The sequence below is a fragment of the Triticum aestivum genome, chromosome 2D (assembly GCF_018294505.1).
Source record: "Triticum aestivum cultivar Chinese Spring chromosome 2D, IWGSC CS RefSeq v2.1, whole genome shotgun sequence".
Classification (NCBI taxonomy): domain Eukaryota; kingdom Viridiplantae; phylum Streptophyta; class Magnoliopsida; order Poales; family Poaceae; genus Triticum; species Triticum aestivum.
In genome coordinates, this window is record NC_057799.1 from 173,288,477 (window position 1) to 173,312,181 (window position 23,705).

Here is a 23,705-nt window from a genome sequence, read left to right on the forward strand (position 1 = left end):
AGTTACCGGAACCCAATGTGTGGTAGTAACTGTTCATGGATCACAAACACAGAACTCAGTTCCTGAGGACGGTTTCAATGAGACAACCCACCATGTACTCCTACATGGCCTCTCACCGCTACCTTTACCAAATCGTGTTCACACACTTAGCTCTCAACAGTAGGACTTGTTCACCACATTCCAATTCATCCCCGATGAATCAGACCTGACTCAACTCTAAGTAGTAGCAGGCATGACAAACAAGCATGAATGAGTAGGCACATCAGGGCTCAAATAACTCCTACTCATGCTAGTGGGTTTCATCTATTTACTGTGGCAATGACAGGTCATGCAGAGGAAAAGGGGTTCAACTACCGCAGCATGTAACAGTTGAATTGGTGTTGTCCTAATGCAGTAAAAGTGAGCAGGAGCAAGAGAGTGGGATTGTATCGGAATGAACAAGGGGGTTTTGCTTGCCTGGCACTTCTGAACATAGTATAGCTCTTCATCGGTGTCATCGATCACGTCGTTGGAAACATCGTCTACCGAGAGGGGACAAATACCGGCAATAGAGAAGAAATACAATTAATGCAATGCAACAATATGATGCATGAATGTGACATGGTAATAATGTTATGATTTACACTAATGCATCTAGCAACAATTTAAATGAAGTCCATATGGACCAAGGGTTCATATGCAAACTCCATATTTAGCATTTAAGATGCCATTATCATGTTTTCACTTATACAGTAGGTATAAGTTGGTTTCACATGCATGAAATTAGCATAAATAGATAGATTGCATTTTTCTGATAATTTTTCATATATAATTTATTTCATTTGGAGTTACGGTTTAATTTCTATGATTTTTCAAAGTTAGCACTATTTTCTGGAATTTCCTATACAAGAATAAATCCAGTAAATGCTTTATTGTGTCAGCAGTGCGTCAGGGTGACGTCAGCAGTCAACAGGGACGGTCCAGGTCAAACTTGACCAGTGGGTCCCGCGTGTCAATGTCATAACTAACTAACAGAGTTAGTTAGTGTTAGATTAAGCACTAATCTAGGTTAATTGGCACTAAACTAAACCTAACTAATAATTAACAGGGGCGGCCCACATGTCAGTGGGTCAGGGGGAAGTCAAACCCGCCGGACCCGGTCCACGGCTCGTTGCCGGCGACGACAGAGATGGTGGAGGGCTTCGGAAATCGCCCACAGGCGATGGTTTTGGGTGTGGGGAGGCTCTACGAAGAGCTGCTGCTCGCGCGCAGCAGATGGTGCAGACGGCGGGAGCTGGGGTGGTCTGTGGTGACGATAGCAGCGAGCTAGCCGGCGGCCGGAGTTTGGAGATGCGCGGGCGCTGCGTTGCGGGCGGCTAGCGAGCGAAGAGAGGGTTGTGCTGGGTTCCTGGGCACTCCAGGGGCACGCTAGGCAGCGCGGGGCGTCTAGAGGAGCTTGGCAGCAGCGCGCCCATCGGCCATGGCGGACGGCGGTGCGGGAGCTCGGTGAGCAGCGGCTACGGGACGGCCTAGAGGAAGGGGACGGGGGGGGGGGTAAAAGGAGAGGAGCTCACGGCGAGGTGAAAGGTGTAGACGGCGGGGCCGGGGACGACCCGGGTGGCGCGAATCGGCGCCGGCGATCTCGGTGGCCCGAGGTAGAAGATGACGACGTCGAGGGTGTTGTGGTGCTTCCCAGCTCACGTGGCTCGGTGGGGTAGACGGGGACGGCGTGGCGGAGCTCTTGAGCATGTTGGATGGGCGAGGGAGTGCCGGTGGTCGTGGCAACAGCGAGCGGCGGGGACGGGCATGCTCGGCCATGGGGGGGAAGCAGAGGAGCGAGGGGGAGGGAGGTCCAGAGAGCGAGGGAGAAGTGAGAGGGGGGGTCGGGGAGGTGGCTTGGCACTCGTGGAGGCGTCCAGGCCCTCGGCGGCAAGCAGGAGCTGGTGAGGCGCGTGCCCACGGGCGGCGGCCACGCGCGCTGTCTATTGGCGCGGGGAGGAAGACGAGAGGGAGCCGGGGAGGTGGGCTGGGCCAGCCACTTGGGCTCCAGGTGGCCGCACAGGAGGTAAGCCCAGGTAGGTATCCTTTCCCTCTCTCTTTTCTTTTTGTTTCAGTTTTTCTATTTTTCTGTAACTTTAGAGCTTTATTAAAAATACTAAAACTCACTCAAAAATCATGAAACTTCTCATGCCCACTGTTTGGAATATTTCCAACGGTAAAGATTTTATTTTATGATTATTTGGACATTTAAAATATTTTATAGTATTTAAATGCCCAAATGCAAATAGAGTATGATTTAATCCAATGACCTTATGCTGTCCTAGAAAGTTGTGCACCATTTTTGTCAGAGGTCCTAGACCAAGGCAAAGATGATGAACATTTTTTAAGGGCATTTCAGGTTCATCGAAAGAGTATTTTAGTAACCCTAGTTGGATTCAGTGGTGTTGGGGTTTCTGTCATCCCCATTTCAAGTTTCTAGGAAATTTAAACGTTATGCAAACACTCTAATGCATGCACTGACTAGGGATGTGACAAGAAAATCCTCGATCCATACCGTGGGATTAGTTGTTCCATCATATGATTCGATATTCATGGGTTTAAACCCTTCGGGGAATTCATGCTCCATTACTTCGTCAGTGAAGCAAAGTGGGTGTGCGGCGCCTCTATATCGGGCCACATCGCGACGTAGCTCAGGTGGAGTCCGTCTCTGGTTTTCGGCCCGGGCGTGACTAGGCTTGTCACGTCCGAATAGATAGCCGTCGTCGCGCGTTGGGGCGCGCCCTCGCGATCCGTAGATCGATCTGGTATGTCCTTCTCTACTATCCAGGTCCTGCCGAAGGTCATATGTATAACCCCGGGCTGTTTTATCTCCGTCTTTACATCGAGGTGGGGCGGGCTGCTGTTCGGCCACGTGGTCGGTCAGCCGCATTGTCCCGACCGCGTGGTGGTCGGTCAGCCGCATTGCGCGATGGTGGTACGGGCTCCGGCGCCTCGTCATCGAACTAAGGTAGAAATTTGCGCTTCGGGTAACTTTTCGCTGGGCGCTTGAGGTCGTATTTTTTGGCTGCCAGGACATCAGTCCATCTGTCGTTGAGCAGATCTTGGTCAGCTTGAAGCTGATGCTGCTTCTTTTTCAGGCTCCTTGCAGTGGCTATTAGCCGGCGCTTGAAGCGCTCCTGCTCGAGAGGTTCCTCAGGCACGATGAAATCCGTGTTGCCGAGGCTCACCTCATCCTCGGAGAGCGGAAGATAATTACTGTCCTCTGAGTCGTCGTGTATGGCCTGTTGATACGTCTCCAACGTATCTACGATGTTTGATTGCTCCATGCTATTATATATTCTGTTTTGGATGTTTAATGGGCTTTATTATACACTTTTATATTATTTTTGGTACTAACCTATTAACCCAAGGCCCAATGCAAATTGCTGTTTTTTTGCCTATTTCAGTGTTTTGCAGAAAAGGAATATCAAACGGAGTCCAAACGGAATGAAACCTTCGGGAGCGTGATTTTTGGAACAAACATGATCCAGAGGAATTGGAGTGGACGTCAAGAAATCAATGAGGAGGCCACGAGGCAGGGAGGCACGCCTGCCCCCTTGGGCGTGCCCCCACCCTCGTGGGCCCCTCGTGGCTCCACTGACCTACTTCTTCCTCCTATATATACCTACGTACCCCGAAACCATCCAGGAGCACCACGAAACTCTATTTCCACCGCCGCAAGTCTCTGTACCCGTGAGATCCCATCTTGGGGCCTTTTCTGGCGCTCCGCCAGAGGGGGCATCAATCACGGAGGGCTTCTACATCAACACCATAGCCTCTCCGATGATGTGTGAGTAGTTTACCTCAGACCTTCGGGTCCATAGTTATTAGCTAGAAGGATTCTTCTCTCTCTTTGGATCTCAATACAAAGTTCTCCTTGATCTTCTTGGAGATCTATTCGACGTAACTCTTTTTGCGGTGTGTTTGTCGAGATCTGATGAATTGTAGGTTTACGATCAATATTATCTATGAACAATATTTGAATCTCCTCTGAATTCTTTTATGTATGATTGGTTATCTTTGCAAGTCTCTTCGAATTATTAGTTTGGTTTGGCCTACTAGATTGATCTTTCTTGCAATGGGAGAAGTGCTTAGCTTTGGGTTCAATCATGCGGTGCTCGATCCCAGTGACAGTAGGGGAAACGACACGTATTGTATTGTTGCCATCGAGGATAAAAAGACGGGGTTTATATCATATTTCTTGAGTTTATCCCTCTACATCATGTCATCTTGCCTAATGTGTTACTCTGTTCTTATGAACTTAATACTCTAGATGCATGATGGATAGCTGTCGATGTGTGGAGTAGTAGATGCAGGCAGGAGTCGGTCTACTTGTCGCGGACGTGATGCCTATATACATGATCATGCCTAGATATTCTCATAACTATGCTCAGTTCTATCAATTGCTCGACAGTAATTTGTTCACCCACCGTAATACTTATGCTATCTTGAGAGAAGCCACTAGTGAAACCTATGGCCCCCAGGTCTATTCTCTATCATATTAATCTTCCGTTATTTCTATCACCATTTAATTTTTTATCTGTACTTTTAATCTTTATCATAAAAATACCAAAATTATTATCTTATCATCTTTATCAGATCTCACTTTTTGCAAGTGGCTGTGAAGGGATTGACAACCCCTTTATCACGTTGGTTGCAAGGTTCTTATTTGTTTGTGTAGGTACGAGGGACTCGCGCGTGGTCTCCTACTGGATTGATACCTTGGTTCTCAAAAACTGAGGGAAATACTAACGTTCCTTTGCTGCATCACCCTTTCCTCTTCAAGGGAAAACCAACGCAGTGCTCAAGAGGTAGCAAGAAGGATTTCTGGCGCCGTTGCCGGGGATTCTATGCACAAGTCAAGACATACCAAGTACCCATCACAAACTCTTATCCCTGGCATTACATTATTTGCCATTTTCCTCTCGTTTGCCTCTCCCCCACTTCACCCTTGCCCTTTTATTCACCCTTCTTCTGTTCGTCTTTTCGTTTGCTTTGATGTCTTACTTGGCTCGTTTGCTCGTTTGGTTGGAATAGTTTTTTATTTATTGCTAAACAGAGAACCTAAGATCTATGGATCCTCATCCGCTTGCTAATCTTTTTAAGAGATCCAATTATGATGAACCAATTGCTAGTGAGTTTTGTGCACTAGATTATCTTTATGAAGTTTTTCTTGAACTTCGTGAATCTGAAAATTGTGATGAAGTACTTTATGGAGTGATTCACGATGGATCTTTGAATAAAAAGCATGGTTGCAATAGTATAAATTCTATTAATGCCAATTGTGCTTATAATATGCAAAACTCTAAGCTTGGGGATGCTAGTTTTGCTATGTCTACTACTTGTTGCAATGATCATGATTGGGGTGATTCTTCTTATGATCTTGAAAATTTATTTAAGCCCCATGATGAATATGAGATTGATAATAATGTTTGTAATAATATTGAAAGTGGGTTTGGAAGAGTGTCGACTTTAGATCCCACATATTTGGAGAATGTTCAATCTTTTGAAATTTTTGATAAAAGTGGGTTTGGAGAGGTCATGACTTTAGTTAATGATAATCCCACTATTTTGGAAGAGTGTCAACTTCGCATGCATGTGGATCGTGTTAAGAATATGTTATGTGATAGCTATTTTGTTGAATTTGCCTATGATCCTACATGTAATTATTATGAGAGAGGAAAATGTGGTTGTAGAAATTTTTATCTTACTAAATTACCTATCGTCATGTTGAGATCGCTTTTGTTTCTTTCTTCTTCCTTGCACATGCTAGATCTTGCTCGCCTTGATAATTTTTTTGCTTATAAAATACCTATGCATAGGAAGTATGTTAGACTTAAGTGTGTTTGTCATATGTTTTATGATGCTCTCTTTGTGCTTCAATTCTTGTCTTTCATGTGAGCATCATTAAAATTATCAATGCCTAGCTAAAAGGCTTTAAAGAAAAGCGCTTGTCGGGAGACAACCCAATAATTTTCCTTGCTGTTATTCAATAAATATTTGATCTAGCCTCTGGTTAGATTTGTTTTTGTGTTTTAATTAGTGTTTGTGCCAAGTAAAACCTATAGGATCTTCTTGGATGATAGTTATTTGATCTTGCTGAAAAAGTCAGAAACTTTCTGCTCACGAAAACAATTGTTAAAAATCACCAGAACGTGATAAAATACTGATTCCAATTGCAGTAGATCAATAAACAAATTATCTAGGTCGTCCTATTTTGGCAGAGTTTTCTGAGTTACATAAGTTTGCGTTAGATACAGATTACTACAGACTGTTCTGTTTTTGACAGATTCTTTTTTTGTGTGTTGTTTGCTTATTTTGATGAATCTATGGCTAGTAATGGAGTTTATGAACCATAGAGAAGTTGGAATACAGTAGATTTAACACCAATACAAATAAAGAATGAGGGTTCATTACCTTACCTTAAAGTGGTGTTTGGTTTTCTTTCGCTAACGGAGCTCATGAGATTTTCTGTTGAGTTTTGTTTTGTGAAGTTTTCAAGTTTTGGGTAAAGATTTGATGGATTATGGAACATGGAGTGGCAAGAGACTAAGCTTGGGGATGCCCAAGGCACCCTGTTGGGGATATTACCACTGGGCGTAAAACGGCCAGGAGAGGCCGGGTTAACCCCATAAGTAGTTCATCTGTATTTGAAGTCCATGAAGACAGACAGTGACGCTTTATGCAGGCCCAGGGCCCAAAGCCGGTTTAAGGCCTGTAGACATAAACCGGCATTGATATGTAAACTTGTGTTGTAAGATAGAAGTAGCAGAGACCGAGCCGGACACGATTATGAGCCGGCCTCGGGATTCTGTAAACTGACGGGCGTCAACCCATGTATATAAGGGGACGACCCGGCGGCGGTTCAGGGAGAATAGACAACTCGAGACCCAGGCAAAGCGTATTCGCTCCCTGGTCATCGAAACCCCAGCAATTCCATCACAACTAGACGTAGGCTTTTACCTTCATCGTAAGGGGCCGAACTAGTATAAAACTCTGTTGCGTCCCTTGTCCGCTTTAAGCCCTTTAAGTTAACCTATAGCGATGGCTCCACGACTAAGTCCTTTCTCTAGGACATCTGCCGTGACAAAACCACGACAGTTGGCGCCCACCGTGGGGCTATCACACGATGGTTTCAAGTTCTTGGAGGGCAACTTCGAAGGACTCAAGGGTTACGCTGTGGGCCGGATGACCAAGATCCGTCGCGGCAAGCTCTACATCGACGATGCAGGCTGGGGCCCCGAGGCCGGCTCAATCGAGTACGGGTACCGGGTCCCCTTTGGTAGCATACACGTTTTCATTGGCAAGATCGGCGAACCGGGCCCTGAGCCGGACATCTGCACCGACCTCGTCGAAACGGCTCAGCGTGCGAGATCTGCCCGGGTCAAGCCTGTCATGAAGCGTGCCTTCGTGGGAGTTATCCATGGAGGGGAATCTGAGGATAGATCGGAATCTGGTGGGGAGACCGTCGTTTATTCCGGCGACGAGTCATCGACCGGAGAGACCGAGTCGTTATATCAGTTAGAAGATGGTCGGATTGGGGGCTGTTCCGATGGCGACAGTATTCCAGACCCCTTTGATCTGCCAAACCGGGTTGCGATCTTCATGGCCGGTACGCAACCGACGCTCCACTCTTCGACCGCAGCGGCGATGATTTCCGGATCGGCAGCGGCAACAGCGGCCGGGGCAGGAGGCCCTGTGTGACTGCCAGCTCAGGTTCTATCTGATTTGTTTGATGCGTTGGCAACGCTGATGGCGGAGGTTAACCCGGCGGATCAGGATGCGCACAATGCTGAAATCGCGAAAGTGAAAGATCAGATCACCCAAGCCAAAGCCGACTTAGCAGCTGAGGATACCAGGATAGCCGCGGAGCAGGCCGCTTTGGATGCACAAGCTTACCGGATTATGCTGGATCAGAGTGCGTCGAACAAAGTCCTGAAGAGGAGGCACCGATCTCGCCTGCCGCCGGTTTATGATGCTAGAAATCTCTTTAACACCCCAGGAGCAGGGACCAGTAATCCGCCGGTGGTAAACCGGGCGGAGGCACCTGGAGCAGGAGCGCCGGTTCAGCCATGTTTGGTGGATCCGCCTCGTTAGAACAACATTGTAGCACCGCATGTCCCCATGCCACCGGGTCATTATTCTAACCCGATGGACAACATTGTCGATGCCGCTTCACGGCTGGCGGCCATCCCGATCGAAGGCGATTCTCCGGCGGCGGTCTAGACGCGCCGGGTTAAGGAGCTTCTTCAGACAGCCTTAGTTCAACAGGAGGCTTATTCATATAGTCGCGATCGGATTCATTCCACTCCCCGTCCAAGCCGGAGTTACAGCAGGCGTATGGATGAACCGGCAGTGTCAAGCAATGCGCGGAACCGTGATCCGCCCTGTGGCAATAACCCGGCGGGTGGTGCTGGTGATGCATAGGAGGTGGTGGACCGGGCTCGAGCACGCAGAGAGGTCGAGTTAGCGGCGCAGCATGAAGCCCGTCAGTTTACTCCGGTTCGTCCAACCACATCGGTGGAACCAGGAGTTACCTCTAGTTCTTTGGGAGTGCCGTGTCTCGTCCCGGCGTTGTGCAATGTGCGCCTGCCCAAGGATTTCAAGGGCCCGCGCAAGGTACCGAATTACACCGCCGATTTATCCCCTGAAACATGGGTCAAAAGCTATGACATGGCCATGGAGATGTTGGATGTGGATGATGCGGCATGTGCGAAATACTTCACCATGATGCTAGAAGGGACGACCCGCACTTGGCTAAAGAGCTTACCGGCTAATTCTATCAGGTCATGGGCCGAGTTGAGAGCCCAGTTTATTCAGAATTTCAAGGATACATGCATGCAGCCCATGTCAATTGTGGACTTAGCTGCCTGTGTCCAGGAGGAAGGAGAGTCAACAACCTATTGGGTGCGCCGGGTTTCGGAGATTTTGCATTCCTCGGACCGCATCAACGCTGACACCGCAGTCTTAACATTGGAAGGCAATTGCCGGTTTGAACCCCTGAAGTTGAAGTTGGGACGGCTCAAACGTCATTGTAACGACATGGGAACCCTCATGGCTGCACTGGTGAAGTATGCTGACTCTGATAGTACCAAGGATCCTGAGTCTGACGATGATAAGACAGGGAAGGGAAAAAAGAGCGGCAACGCCAAGGGGCAGCACCACAACCCGGCGGGTCATGGAAACGGCGGCAAGCGTAAGGCGGACCACGGTTTAGACTTTGTGGCTAATACTAATACACATGACAAGGGCCAGCGGTGTAAGGGTAAACCGCCCCAGCGCGGTGGAAGGCCAAGTCCTAATCCGGACTGTTTGTCTTATCTGTTGAACCAGCCCTGTCCAAAGCATGGGACGAAGGAGGACCCGTGCACGCACCTCTGGAAAGATTGTTACATCATGCAAGAGTTCAAAAATTCTGATTCTTTCCGGTATGATCATGGACCAGGAGGCGGTTCAGGCCCCGGCTCTCATGGGCCGGGTTATGGCAAAGGAAATTCCGGTTTAGGCTTCCACGGTAATTAGGGTGGACATAACAATCAAAGTAATCAGGGTAACCAAGGTGGTTATAATCATCAGGGCAATCAGCAGCAGCAACAGTCGGGTTACCAGAGCAACCCGAAGCAGTTGAATAGCGGACAGTATCATGTCTTCACCACTAGCTTGGACAGGCGCGATCAGAAGCTTCGTAAAAGGGCGGTGAATGCCGTTGAACCGGCTGTCCCCCGATACTTACGCTGGTCTGAACAACCTATTGTGTGGATTCGAGAGGATCATCCACCCCGGACTGATAATCCGGGTCATCTGGCATTGGTGGTGGCACCTCAGGTGGGAGGCTATAAGTTCACCAAGGTACTCATGGACGGAGGGAGTAGTATCAATATCCTTTATCATGAAACTTTCCATCGCATGGGGTTAACAGATAAAAATCTTAAACCGTCCAACACGATGTTCCATGGTGTGGTGCGTGGTAAATCGATGTATCCTATTGGTAAGATAGCTCTGGAGGTGGCTTTTGGAGATGAGCATGACACAAGATCAGAAACTTTGACCTTTGAAGTGGTGAAAATCAAAAGCCCATATCATGCCCTATTTGGACGGCCAGCTTATGCTAAGTTTATGGCACGGCCTTGTTATGTCTATCTGCAGCTCAAGATGCCGGTTCACAAGGGAACTATAACCGTGCATGGGAGCCGCAAGATTGCTCTGGATTGTGAAGAAGGTGATGCGGCTTATGCTGAGTCGGTTTGTGCAACAGAAGAGTTGAAGTTTTACAAGGACAATGTTGATCCGGCGGATATGACTTCATTGAAGAAACCAACTACAGAGCATAATCCGACCCTGAACTTTAAATCGACTGATGAGACTAAGCTTGTTGACTTCGTGCCTGGCGATTCGTCCAAGCAGTTTAGCATCAGCGCTAACTTGGATCCGAAATAGGAAGGCGCGCTCATCGAGTTCATCCGTGAGAATTGGGACATCTTTGCATGGAAGCCTTCTGACATGCCAGGTGTACCGAGAGAACACGTTGAGCACACTCTCAATGTTGATCCCAAGTATAAACCGGTCAAGCAATTTCTCCGCCGGTTCAATGAAGAAAGACGCAAAGCTATTGGAGAAGAAGTAGCCAGGCTCTTGGCGGCTGGATTTATCGTTGAAGTTTTCCATCCTGAGTGGTTGGCCAATTCGGTGCTGGTCCTTAAAAAGAACGACACTTGGCGTATGTGTGTGGACTACACAGACCTTAACAAAGCCTGTCCAGCAGATCCTTTTGCCCTCCCTTGTATTGATCAAATTATTGATGCTACAGCGGGTTGCGAGCGTTTGAGCTTTTTGGATGCATATTCTGGTTATCATCAGATCAAAATGGCAGTTAAGGACCAGGAGAAGACAGCCTTCATAACCCCCTTTGGAGCCTTCTGCTATGTGTCCATGCCCTTTGGGCTCAAGTGTGCCCAGGCGACTTATCAACGGTGTGTGCAGAATTGTCTTCATAAACAGATCGGCCACAATGTTCACGCCTATGTGGATGATATTGTGGTAAAATCAAGGAAGAAGGAGACATTTATTGATGACTTGAAGGAAACCTTTGATAACCCGCGGGTTTATAAAATGATGCTTAATCCGGCCAAGTGTGTCTTTGGTGTACCTGCACGCAAGCTCTTGGGCTTTTTGGTGTCTAACAGGGGCATTGAAGCTAATCCGGAAAAGATCAAAGCCATCACCTCCTTGGCTAAACCGAAGTGTATCAATGATGTTCAACGCCTGGCAGGCCGGATTGCCGCGTTGAGCCGGTTTGGCAGTCGCCTTGGCGAGAAGGCCATCCCTTTATATCAGATGCTGAAGAAAACGGATAACTTCGTCTGGAGTGACGCCGCTAATGAAGCATTTGAGGACTTAAAGCGGCAGCTGGCTAATCCGCCAATTCTCGCTGCTCCAGTGGACAAAGAACCATTGTTGCGATATGTGGCAGCTAATGCTCGGGCTGTTAGTGTGGCTATTGTGGTGGAGCGCAAGGAGGCAGGAAAGGAATATCCGGTTCAGTGGCTGGTTTGCTATATCAGTGAGGTGCTTATTGAGTCCAAGCAGAGGTACCCGCATTGGCAAAAATTGGTGTATGGGGTTTTCATGGCATGCCGGAAGCTTAAGCAGTATTTCCAAGGTCATCCCATCACGGTGGTCAGCTCTGCTCCTTTGGGGGATATAATCCAGAACAGAGAAGCAACTGGTCGGATTGCTAAGTGGGCTATCGAGCTCGGGCCTCACGGGTTGAAATATATACCCCGGACGGCGATCAAACCTCAGGCACTTGTGGATTTCATCAATGATTGGACAGAATTACAAGCGCCAGAGGAGAAGCCGGATCACACTTATTGGACTATTCATTTTGATGGGTCCAGGCAATTGGAGGGCTCGGGGGCTGGAGTCGTATTAACTTCTCCACGAGGTGATAAGTTTTGTTATGTTCTCCGTTTAATGTTCCCTTGCACTAACAATGCAGCTGAATATGAGGCCCTACTCCATGGTCTTCGGATGGCTAAGGAGATGAACCTAAGCCGAGTTAAGTGCTTCGGTGACTCGGATTTGGTGGCTCAACAAGTGTCCGACACCTGGGATTCCAAGGACCCATTCATGGCAGCATATCGTCGTGAGGTGGATATTGTTGCAGGTCACTTTAAAGGTTATCAGGTGGATCATGTGGACCGGCGGAAGAATAAGGCGGTGGACACTTTAAGCCGCCTAGGTTCTCAACGTAAACTGGTTCCGCCTAATGTCTTCCTGGATGTTTTGCTTAATCTGTCCGTCAAGCTCCCTGGTGAAGAGGATTTGGCTGTTCCTGATCCGGAGGCTCAGTTGGTGGCGGCTCTTCATGTTATCCCGGATTGGACGGTTCCATATCTGGCGTATATGAACCGGAGCGAGTTACCAGAGGACGAAACTCTGGCCAGGCAGATAATCCGGCGGTCCAAGTCCATGACTATTATCAATGGAGAGTTACATCATTGCAGTGTGACAGGGGCGTTTCAACGCTGTGTGTGTCCTGAGGAAGGCCGTGAAATTTTGCATGAGATCCACGAAGGAGATTGTTGTCACCACGCCGGTTCAAAATCTTCGGTGGCCAAGGCGTTTCGTCGCGGTTTCTATTGGTTGACAGCTCATGCTGATGCCGAGGACTTGGTCAAAAGATGTGATGGTTGTCAGAAATTCTCAAGGCGCGCTCATGTACCGGCTCAAGAATTGAGGATGATTCCAATCACCTGGCCGTTTGCAACTTTGGGCCTGGATATGGTTGGGCCTTTCAAGAGATCCAAGGACAAGAAGACCCACCTTTTGGTGGCGGTTGATAAGTTCACGAAGTGGGTGGAGGCAGAGCCAGTTAGTAAGGGTGATGCAGCTACGGCGGTTCAATTCATCAAAAAGGTGATCTTCCGGTTTGGCTTTCCACACAGCATTATAACAGACAATGGTACCAATCTGTCAAAGGGTGCCATGAAGGAGTTCTGTCAACGTGAGCTCATCCGGCTTGACATGTCGTCAGTGGCTCACCCCCAGTCCAATGGTCAAGCGGAGAGGGCCAATCAAGAGATCTTGAGAGGCATCAAACCCCGGCTTATGGTTCCTTTGCAACGGACACCGGGTTGTTGGGTTGAGGAGTTACCTTCTGTGTTATGGAGCATCAATACCACACCCAACAGATTGACACGATACACACTGTTCTTCATGGTTTATGGAGCGGAAGCCGTTCTTCCTAGTGACATCCGTCATGACTCACCTCGTGTAGCGGCATATGTTGAAGCTGACAATGAGAAGGCACGGCAGGAATCTCTTGACCTGTTAGATGAGGAGCGTGACATGGCGGCAGCCCGTTCGGTGATTTATTAGCAAGATCTGTGTCGTTATCATAGCCGCCGGGTTAGAACCAGAACCTTTCAAGAAGGCGATTTGGTGCTTCGACTCATCCATGATCAGACGGACATGCACAAGCTATCCCCCCTTGGGAAGGACCCTTTGTGGTCAGCAAGAATCTGCACAACGGGTCATACTACCTAATCGATGTTCGAGAGCGCAAAGACTCATGTAAATCGGAGGAGGAGACCAAAAAGCCGTGGAATTTGCTCATCTTCGGCCCTACTATACTTGAGCTACAGGCTCTGCTCATGTACATATTATGACATTGTATATATTATGTTCAATATAATAAACTGGAACCTCAGCTAAAGCGGGGTATCTGTTGTTTTTCTTACATCATGTGTGGTTACATGGAGCTTACAAAGCGGCGTCCGGTTTACCCCTTGATTTAGCTTCTCAAAGCTTTATATACATCACTTGGGGGCTTGGTCATATCCGAACCATAGCTACACCTCTTGATCGGCGAAATGCCACAACATCACTTGGGGGCTTGGTCGTATCCAAACCATAGCTACACCTCTTGATCGGCGAAATGCCACAGCATCACTTGGGGGCTTGGTCGTATCCGAACCATAGCTACACCTCTTGATCGGCGAAATGCCACATCATCACTTGGGGGCTTGGTCGTATCCGAACCATAGCTACGCCTCTTGATCAGCGAAATGCCACAGCATCACTTGGGGGCTTGGTCGTATCCGATTCATAGCTACACCTCTTGATCGGCGCAATGCCACGGCATCACTTGGGGGCTTGGTCGTATCCGAACCATAGCTACACGTCTTGATCGAATTTGGGGCCTGGCAGCCCATGAAAAGCCTCGACTACAACAGTTATTTGCCTTTTGCTGAGTTTTCTTTGTTTTCATAAGATTTCTGAGGTTTTCAAACCGGCGTTTATCAACCCGGTTAGGCTGTCAACTACAAGTTGTCAGTACAAGATCAAGTTATAATCCGGAGACTATCAGCCCGGTCTAGTTTTGACTAAAAGTCACCAGTATGGAATAAACCGGTGTTTATCACAGCCCGGAACGGTTTTCTGATAAACCAACATCATATAACAGGAGTTACTTCTACTCCGGATTAGGGTTATTACCCTCATTACAAAGTTGGTCAGCCAACACTATGCCTAAAGGTCACAGGTATCATATATTTCCATATTTGGTTATCTTTTACAACCTTGGTTATAAACCGTGGTCATATATATATTTGGGTATCATGACCCGCCCGGTGGTAAACCGTCAGGGCGCTTTAAGCTTCTTATCTGCAGGAACAACTTGAATAAATAGCTATGGATTATGAAACATCATATCTTAAGCATGGCGGATTAACACGCATCATTTGCAGATAAATATGCACGAAGGCATAACAGGCCAAGTGTTTTAACTAGACTATTACAAGGCGTTTCAGTGCCCAAAGGGATAATTGTTTTTCAATAAGCATTGCAGCATGTGGAAGACTAAACCGGCCCCCGGATTATGATTGCTTATCAGGTTGACTTGACGGCAGCAGATCATCTTGCACCGGTTCATCTTCTTCATCTCTACCCAGCGGCTGGAAGTCAACAGTTGTCCAGTCGATCCCGGTTAAAGCTTGGAACACAGCTTCGTCGCTTATAAGGGTTGATGGTTCAATATCAGGGGCATAAGTGTGGTTACGGATTGGAAGGATCAGATTTTGCGCTTCCGGAATTGGTGCAGCAACCCGTCTGTTCTTGTCATCATAGCTTGCCTGATAGTATGAGAGATCAGCTTCTTCAGCCAATTGACAAGCCAGTGGACGTACTTCCCGGTTTATGGCGCGGAGATCCTTCTGGCCAAATTCTGATCCGTCTTATTTTAAGCTTGGGAAGCCTTTAGCCACGTCCACCGGATCAAGATCAGGCACCCACGCCTTTGCCCGGGTTAGAGCGGTCAGAGCTCCGGCCCTTGCAGCAGCTTTCTTTAGTTCTTCAACTCGGGCAGGCAGCATGGATAGCCTTTCTAAGGTGTCCTTGATCAATGTTGGTGGAGGTTTATTGTGTGAAGCGGTGCAGATGATCCGCTGCACACCGGTATCCAGCTGCTCTATGAGAGTATAGGCCGCTTTCAATTTGTTCTGTACGTCAGAGCCCAGATGGCTAATACGAGTTCCTGCATCATTATAAACGTCAGTAAACCAGCAACACATGGGAAGATATGTTGAAAGTATAAAGCAAGGATGCTTACCAAACACAGCAGCGGTCATCGCATGTTCTTGCCGCTTTACACCAGTCAGCTCGTCTACCACCGGTTTGAGAGCTGCCTCTGCGTCTTCAGCTCTTTTCTGCAAAGCGGATTTCTCTGTGTTCCAATCCGCCCGCTCCTTTAGCTTTTCCATAGCGGCTAAGACGCTCGTCAGCTCATCTTTTGCCTTGGAAGCTTCGGCCTGTTGGGACTTGATATTTTTCTTGCAGATCGGCGATTTGAGATTCCTTTTTGCTCAGCTCAGCCTATAAAGAGACAAATATATAATGAGTTGACAGTACATATTTGAAGTACCAAGCACATAACAAGTTATGCCCTTAATACTTGGGGGCTAATGCATATTTGCTCTTAAATCAGAAATTTTTACAAGTCCCAAGCACAATACAAGTATTACGATTGGCACTTGGGGGCTAATGTGTATTTGCTCATAAAATGCTGATATGGGAATTCTTCTAGAAAGTCCTGGTTCATCTTTATAAAGTTAAACCGGCCCTTGGGGGCTACATCAATAAAGTTAAGATGCATTGTTGCAAATATGAAATTGTTACTAAGTCCCGGTTTAAGTTGGTATATTAAACCGTCACTTGGGGGCTACTGGAGTTGATAAGCTGCAGTTAAATATAAGAGAGAAACACTTATGAAAGTTACCTCATATCGCTCCTTCATCATATTTACCAAACCGGCTTCATAGTCACGGCTGGTGTACAGACGGTTCAGGAAGCCAGAGTGAAGGTCTTGAGCATTCAGATGGGCATAATTTGACAGATCGGCGTTCCATTTGCCTTTGCCAATTGCAGAGAGCTCATCTTTGGCAGTATGCTTTGACAAAGCGACAGGATTGCCCGGAGCGGTATGGCCAATGCCAGTAATCATAATGTCATCATCTTTGTCATCAGCAGCCGTTACTGGGGTTGGTGGTTTGTTAGTATTTTTAACTGGACTTGCTAGTTTATTGTCTGTTCAGACAGGGCTGGTTGGCTGGTCAGCATGGCTTGTGGTGTCAACATCTGCCTGCTTAGCAACGAAGTCATGATCTTGAGGCGGTGGGTCATTCAGTATGGCTTCAATGTTGGTCTCTTCAGGATCTGGAGATTTCTCTGGTTCAACAGCCACATCTTCATCAACTGGTTTATTCAACCGAGCTTTCTTGCTCGGTTTGGGCTTGGCGCTGAGGAAAATAAACATAAGGATCAGTACAGTATATCAAAATAGCAACATCAAGGATAACAACAAGTGTATAGCTCACCCAAGAACCGTTTTGAGGGGTGGAAGTTTTGTGGCCGACGACTCGCCAGAAGATGAGTGAGAAGTACCCTGATAATTTGAATCAGATGGGTTAAGAGGCTGGCGGAAACAACCTGCTTTGGGGCATGAAGTATCAATGGGATAAGAGACCTCTGATCGGCGTTTCTGAACCAGACTGTTCAGTAAACCGGTGGAGATAACTACCTGGCCGCTGTGCTGGGTTGTGCGGCGAGCCTCGTGCTGCTGTGTCTTCAAAAGAAAGTTTGGGTCCAAGTAAGCAAGGGGGTGAGAAAATTTTACTTTTCGGTTTGCTCGACGGATTTTGTGTCGGCAGAGGATCTGAATCGTAGGAAAGAATGATTACCTCTACATCGTCAGCATGACTGCCTTCAGCGTCGTCCTGATAATAATCATTGTCAATGAGGTGTACGAAGAATGAACCAAGAGAGTCAAGTTCTACCTCTGGTTCCGGATTACCCACATCGTCATCAGCTGGTAGGTCGGAGGATGCAGTGGTCCTTCTCTTGGCAGGTTTTTTTAACAACCTTGGTCTTTGGACGAACTGGTTTGACCGGTTTATCTTGCGGTTTCACCGGTTTGTCTTGTGATGGTTTCTTGTTCCAGAACGGATCATCACCCTGTCAGAAAATAATCACACTTTCAGAGAATATTTGGACAGAAGCAACTTCAGATAAAAAGATTATATGATTCTTACAGCTGGTGGTTTGTTGAAGGTGCAGAAAGGGAGTAGTCCTGTTTGGGCACAGAGAGCCTCCGGTTCGTTCAGTATCTTTTTTACAGCCTTAGTGACTTCTGCATCTATAAGCTGAATGTCAATGTGCCGCTGAGCATCCTTCAAACTCCCCGTATACTCACACATCAAACCGGAGCGCCGGCTTAATGGCAGAATACTCCAGCTTATCCAACAACGAGCAAGATCAACTCATGTCAAACAGTTTGCCATGAAGGCTCTAAGCTTTGATAATTGAGGAGCATAGTTGGCCCTTTCTCTTGCAGTCAACCTCCGAGGAAAAGGATGTGTGTTGCTCAGGCGTTCAGGGCGGTAACCCGGCAGGGGGTTTTCGACAGGTGGAGATGTATCCATGCAATAAAACCAAGTCTGGTTCCACTCTTTGGGGTGACTGTGGAGTTTGGGATGAGGGAGGGTGACTTCTTTCCTTTTCTGAACCGCCATTCCGTCCAGTTCCGTATTGGGTCCATCCGAGAACTCTGTGCGACAGTTTAAGTGAAAGAAATCCCTAAACAGTTCGACTGTAGGTTCCTCTTGCAGATAAACCTCGCAAAAGACTTGGAAGTGGCAGATGTTGGTCACAGAATTGGGACCGATGTCTTGAGGGCGCAGTTGAAAACTGGCCAGCACATCCGGAATTTTTTTTGAACCGGGAGGGCTAAAACCTCGTCCGAGATGATCAGCAAACCCGACTACCTCTCCGTCCTTGGGTGTAGGAGGATTTTCCGCGCCAGGGACCCTCCAGTGGATGACGTCTTTTTTGGCTAAAGCGCCGTTTTAACAAGATTGCTTAACCACTCTTCGGTTACTCGAGAAGGAGCCCAATTGCATTCATAGACTTGCTTGGCCATGGCAATGGAAATCTGAAACATGATTATTGCCGGTTTAAGATTCACAGTGGACAACTATACATCGGTATAAGGATACAAGCATATTGATAAACCGGATTTGGTTATTCGTAAACCGGAATCTGACAATGGAAACGGTGTAATGCATTGGCGGTTCAACAGGGTACTAATGGTATCTACCGGGTCATCATTTTTTCTGTGAAGTTAAACCGCCTAATCTGGCATTAAAGGTATAAGTATAAAGATGTATAAGTGAAGGGAAAAACAAGTTTCACAGTTTGGCAGGATAATTTCAGATCTGCCGTGCGTTGGACAATCAAAATATACTCTGGTCTAATATCAAGCGCTCAAAAAGTTCAGTGAGTCCAGATGAGTTGGATATCAAGCAGGTGCTTTAACAAGAAGAAAGGAGTCTAAACTACAAAAGGCGCTGAAAATAGTCAGATCTAACCGGCCATTGGTGCTACCGAAGGAAGAACAGCTTCAAGCTACGAAGAACACCAAACCCTAATGACAGATCTAGGGCGAGAAGAAGAGGGGTTTAATGGTGCAGGAGGAAGTAGCGGAGGATCACCGCTTTTCTCTGATACGATCAGGTTGATGCAGCGGCCTTTGTCGAAACAAAGACGAAGGACGACTGTGCCGGTAGAGCGCGAGGGTCGGTCGGCGCGAGGAAGACGACGACGCGAAGAGGCACGAGGGGGAAAAATGGAAAGACCCCTTAGCCCTATTTATAAGGGCAGAAAGATAAGCGTCAGGCGCGAAAATCGAGGAGCCTAAATTTTGGATATGAGGCGGAGCTGTCCTCACGATTGTCGGAGGCTCATTAATGAAGGTGGATTATACACAGTTTTAAATAACAGGTGACGTCACGGCGGTTTACCATGATCCTAGAAGATGATGTCACGACGGTTTACAAGATCATGCGAAGATGTTGAAGAAGAAAATTTCTTAAGTATTGAGGATTGAAGTGAACCAGTTCAAATCAATCTGGGGCTTAATGTTGGGGATATTACCACTGGGCGTAAACCGTCCAGGAGAGGCCGGGTTAACCCCATAAGTAGTTCATCTGTATCTGAAGTCCATGAAGACAGACGGTGACGCTTTATGTAGGCCCAGGGCCCAAAGCCGGTTTAAGGCCTGTAGACATAAACCGGCATTGATATGTAAACTTGTGTTGTAAGATAGAAGTAGCAGAGACCGAGCCGGACACGATTATGAGCCGGCCTCGGGATTCTGTAAACCGATGGGCGTCAACCCATGTATTTAAGGGGACGACCCGGCGGCGGTTCAGGGAGAACAGACAACAACTCGAGACCTAGGCAAAGCGTATTCGCTCCCTGGTCATCGAAACCCCAGAATTCCATCACAACTAGACGTAGGCTTTTACCTTCATTGTAAAGGGCCGAACTAGTATAAAACTATCTTGCGTCCCTTGTCCGCTTTAACCCCTTTAAGTTAACCCGTAGCGATGGCTCCACGACTAAGTCCTTTCTCTAGGACATCTGCCGTGACAAAACCACGACACACCCCAAGGTAAAATCCAAAGACAACCAAAAAGCCTAAGCTTGGGGATGCCCCGGAAGGCATCCCCTCTTTTGTCTTCGTCCATCGGTAACTTTACTTGGAGCTATATTTTTATTCACCACATGATATGTGTTTTGCTTGGAGCGTCTTGTATGATTTGAGTATTTTCTTTTTAGTTACCACAATCATCCTTGCTGTACACACCTTTTGGGAGAGACACACATGATTCGGAATTTATTAGAATACTCTATGTGCTTCACTTATACCTTTTGAGCTAAACAATTTTTGCTCTAGTGCTTCACTTACATCTTTTAGAGCACGGCGGTGGTTCTATTTTATAGAAATATTTGATCTCTCATTCTTCACTTATATTATTTTGAGAGTCCTTTAGAACAGCATGGTAATTTTCTTTGGTTATAAAATTAGTCCTAATATGATAGGCATCCGAGATTAGTATAATAAATTTTTTCATATAAGTGGGTTGAATACTAAGAGAAGTTTGATACTTAATGATTGTTTTGAGATATGGTGGTAGTGATATTAAAGTTGTGCTAGTTGAGTAGTTGTGAATTTGAGGAATACTTGTGTTGAAGTTTGCAAGTCCCGTAGCATGCACGTATGGTAAACGTTGTGTAACAAATTTGAAACATGAGGTGTTCTTTGATTGTCATCCTTATGAGTGGCGGTCGGGGACGAGCGATGGTCTTTTCCTAGCAATCTATCCCCCTAAGAGCATGTGCGTAGTGCTTGGTTTTTGATGACTTGTAGATTTTTGCAATAAGTGTGTGAGTTCTTTATGACTAATGTTGAGTCCATGGATTATACGCACTCTCAACCTTCCACCATTGCTAGCCTCTTCGGTACCGTGCATTGCCCTTTCTCACCTTGAGAGTTGGTGCAAACTTCGCCAGTGCATCCAAACCCCGTGATACGATACGCTCTATCACACATAAACCTCCCTATATCTTCCTCAAAACAGCCACCATACCTACATATTATGGCGTTTCCATAGCCATTCCGAGTTATATTGCCATGGAACTTTCCACCGTTCCGTTTATTATGACACGCTTCATCATTGTCATATTGCCATTGCATGATCATGTAGTTGACATCGTATTTGTGGCAAAGCCACCATGCATATTATTTCATACATGTCACTCTTGATTCATTGCCCATCCCGTTACACCGCCAGAGGCATTCATATAGAGTCATATTTTGTTCTAGTATCGAGTTGTAATCATTGAGTTGTAAATAAATAGAAGTGTGATGATCATTATTAATAGAGTATTGTCCCAAATAAAAAAAGCCAAAAAAAGAGAAGGCCCAAAAAAGAGAGAAAGGGACAATGCTACTATCCTTTTTCCACACTTGTGCTTCAAAGTAGCACCATGATCTTTATGATAGAGAGTCTCTAGTTTTGTCACTTTCATATACTAGTGGGAATTTTTCATTATAGAACTTGGCTTGTATATTCCAACAATGGGGTTCCTCAAATGCCCTAGGTCTTCATGAGCAAGCAAGTTGGATGCATATCCACTTAGTTTCTTTTGTTGAGCTTTCATACATTTATAGCTCTAGTGCATCCGTTGCATGGCAATCCCTACTCCTTGCATTGAGATCAATTGTTGGGCATCTCCCTAGCCCGTTGATTAGCCGCGTCAATGTAAGACTTTCTCCTTTTTTCTCTTCTCCACACAACCCCCATCATCATATTCTATTCCACCCATAGTGCTATATCCATGGCTCGCGCTCATGTATTGCGTGAAAGTTGAAAAAAGTTTGAGATTACTAAAGTATGAAACAATTGCTTGGCTTGGCATTGGGGTTGTACAAGATGAGAGCATTCTTGTGTGACGAAAATGAAGCATGGCCAAACTATATGATTTTGTAGGGATGAGCTTTCTTTGGCTATGTTATTTTGAGAAGACATAATTGCTTGGTTAGTATGCTTGAAGTATTATTATTTTTATGACAATATTAAACATTTATCTTGAATCTTTCGGATCCGAACATTCATACCACGCAATAAAGAAAATTACGTCGAAGAATATGCTATGTAGCCTTTCACATCAAAAATTCTGTTTTTATCATTTACCTACTCGAGGACGAGCAGGAATTAAGCTTGGGGATGCTTGATACGTCTCCAACGTATCTATAATTTTTGATTGCTCCATGCTATTATATATTCTGTTTTGGATGTTTAATGGGCTTTATTATACACATTTATATTATTTTTTTGGGACTAACCTATTAACCCAAGGCCCAGTGCAAATTGTTGCCTATTTCAGTGTTTCCCAAAAAAGGAATATCAAACGGAGTCCAAACAGAATGAAACCTTTGGGAGCGTGATTTTTGGAACAAACGTGATCCAGAGGACTTGGAGTGGACATCAAGAAATCAAAAAGGAGGCCATGAGGCAGGGAGGCGCGCCTGCCCCCTTGGGCGCGCCCCCACCCTCGTGGGCCCCTCGTGGCTCCATCAACCTACTTCTTCCTCCTATATATACCTATGTACCCCGAAACCATCCAGGAACACCACGAAACCCTATTTCCACCGCCGCAACTCTCTGTACCCATGAGATCCCTTCTTGGGGCCTTTTCCGGTGCTCCGCCGGAGGGGGCATCGATCACGGAGGGCTTCTACATCAACACCATAGCCTCTCCGATGATGTGTGAGTAGTTTACCTCAGACCTTCCGGTCCATAGTTATTAGCTAGATGGCTTCTTCTCTCTCTTTGGATCTCAATACAAAGTTCTCCTCGATCTTCTTGGAGATCTATTCGATGTAACTCTTTTTGCAGTGTGTTTGTCGAGATCTGATGAATTGTTGGTTTATGATCAAGATTATCTATGAAGAATATTTGAATCTCCTCTGAATTCTTTTATGTATGATTGGTTATCTTTGCAAGTCTCTTCAAGTTATCAGTTTGGTTTGGCCTACTAGATTGATCTTTCTTGCAATGGGAGAAGTGCTTAGCTTTGGGTTCAATCATGCGGTGCTCGCTCCCAGTGACAGTAGGGGAAATGACACGTATTGTATTGTTGCCATCGAGGATAAAAAGATGGGGTTTATACCATATTGCTTGAGTTTATCCCTCTACATCATGTCATCTTGCCTAATGCGTTACTCTGTTCTTATGAACTTAATACTCTAGATGCATGCTGGATAGCGGTCGATGTGTGGAGTAATAGTAGTAGATGCAGGTAGGAGTCGGTCTACTTGTCGCGGACGCGATGCCTATATACATGATCATGCCTAGATATTCTCATAACTATGCTCAATTCTATCAATTGCTCGACAGTATTTTGTTCACCCACCATATACTTATGGTATCTTGAGAGAAGCCACTAGTGAAACCAATGGCCCCCGGGTCTATTCTCTATCATATTAATCTTCCGTTATTTCTATCACCGTTTATTTTGTTATCTTTACTTTTAATCATTATCATAAAAATACCAAAAATATTATCTTATCATCTTTATCAGATCTCACTTTTGCAAGTGGTCGTGAAGGGATTGACAACCCCTTTATCGCGTTGGTTGCAAGGTTCTTATTTGTTTGTGTAGGTACGAGGGACTCGCGCGTGGTCTCCTACTGGATTGATACCTTGGTTCTAAAAAACTGAGGGAAATACTTACGCTACTTTGCTGCATCACCCTTTCCTCTTCAAGGGAAAACCAACGCAGTG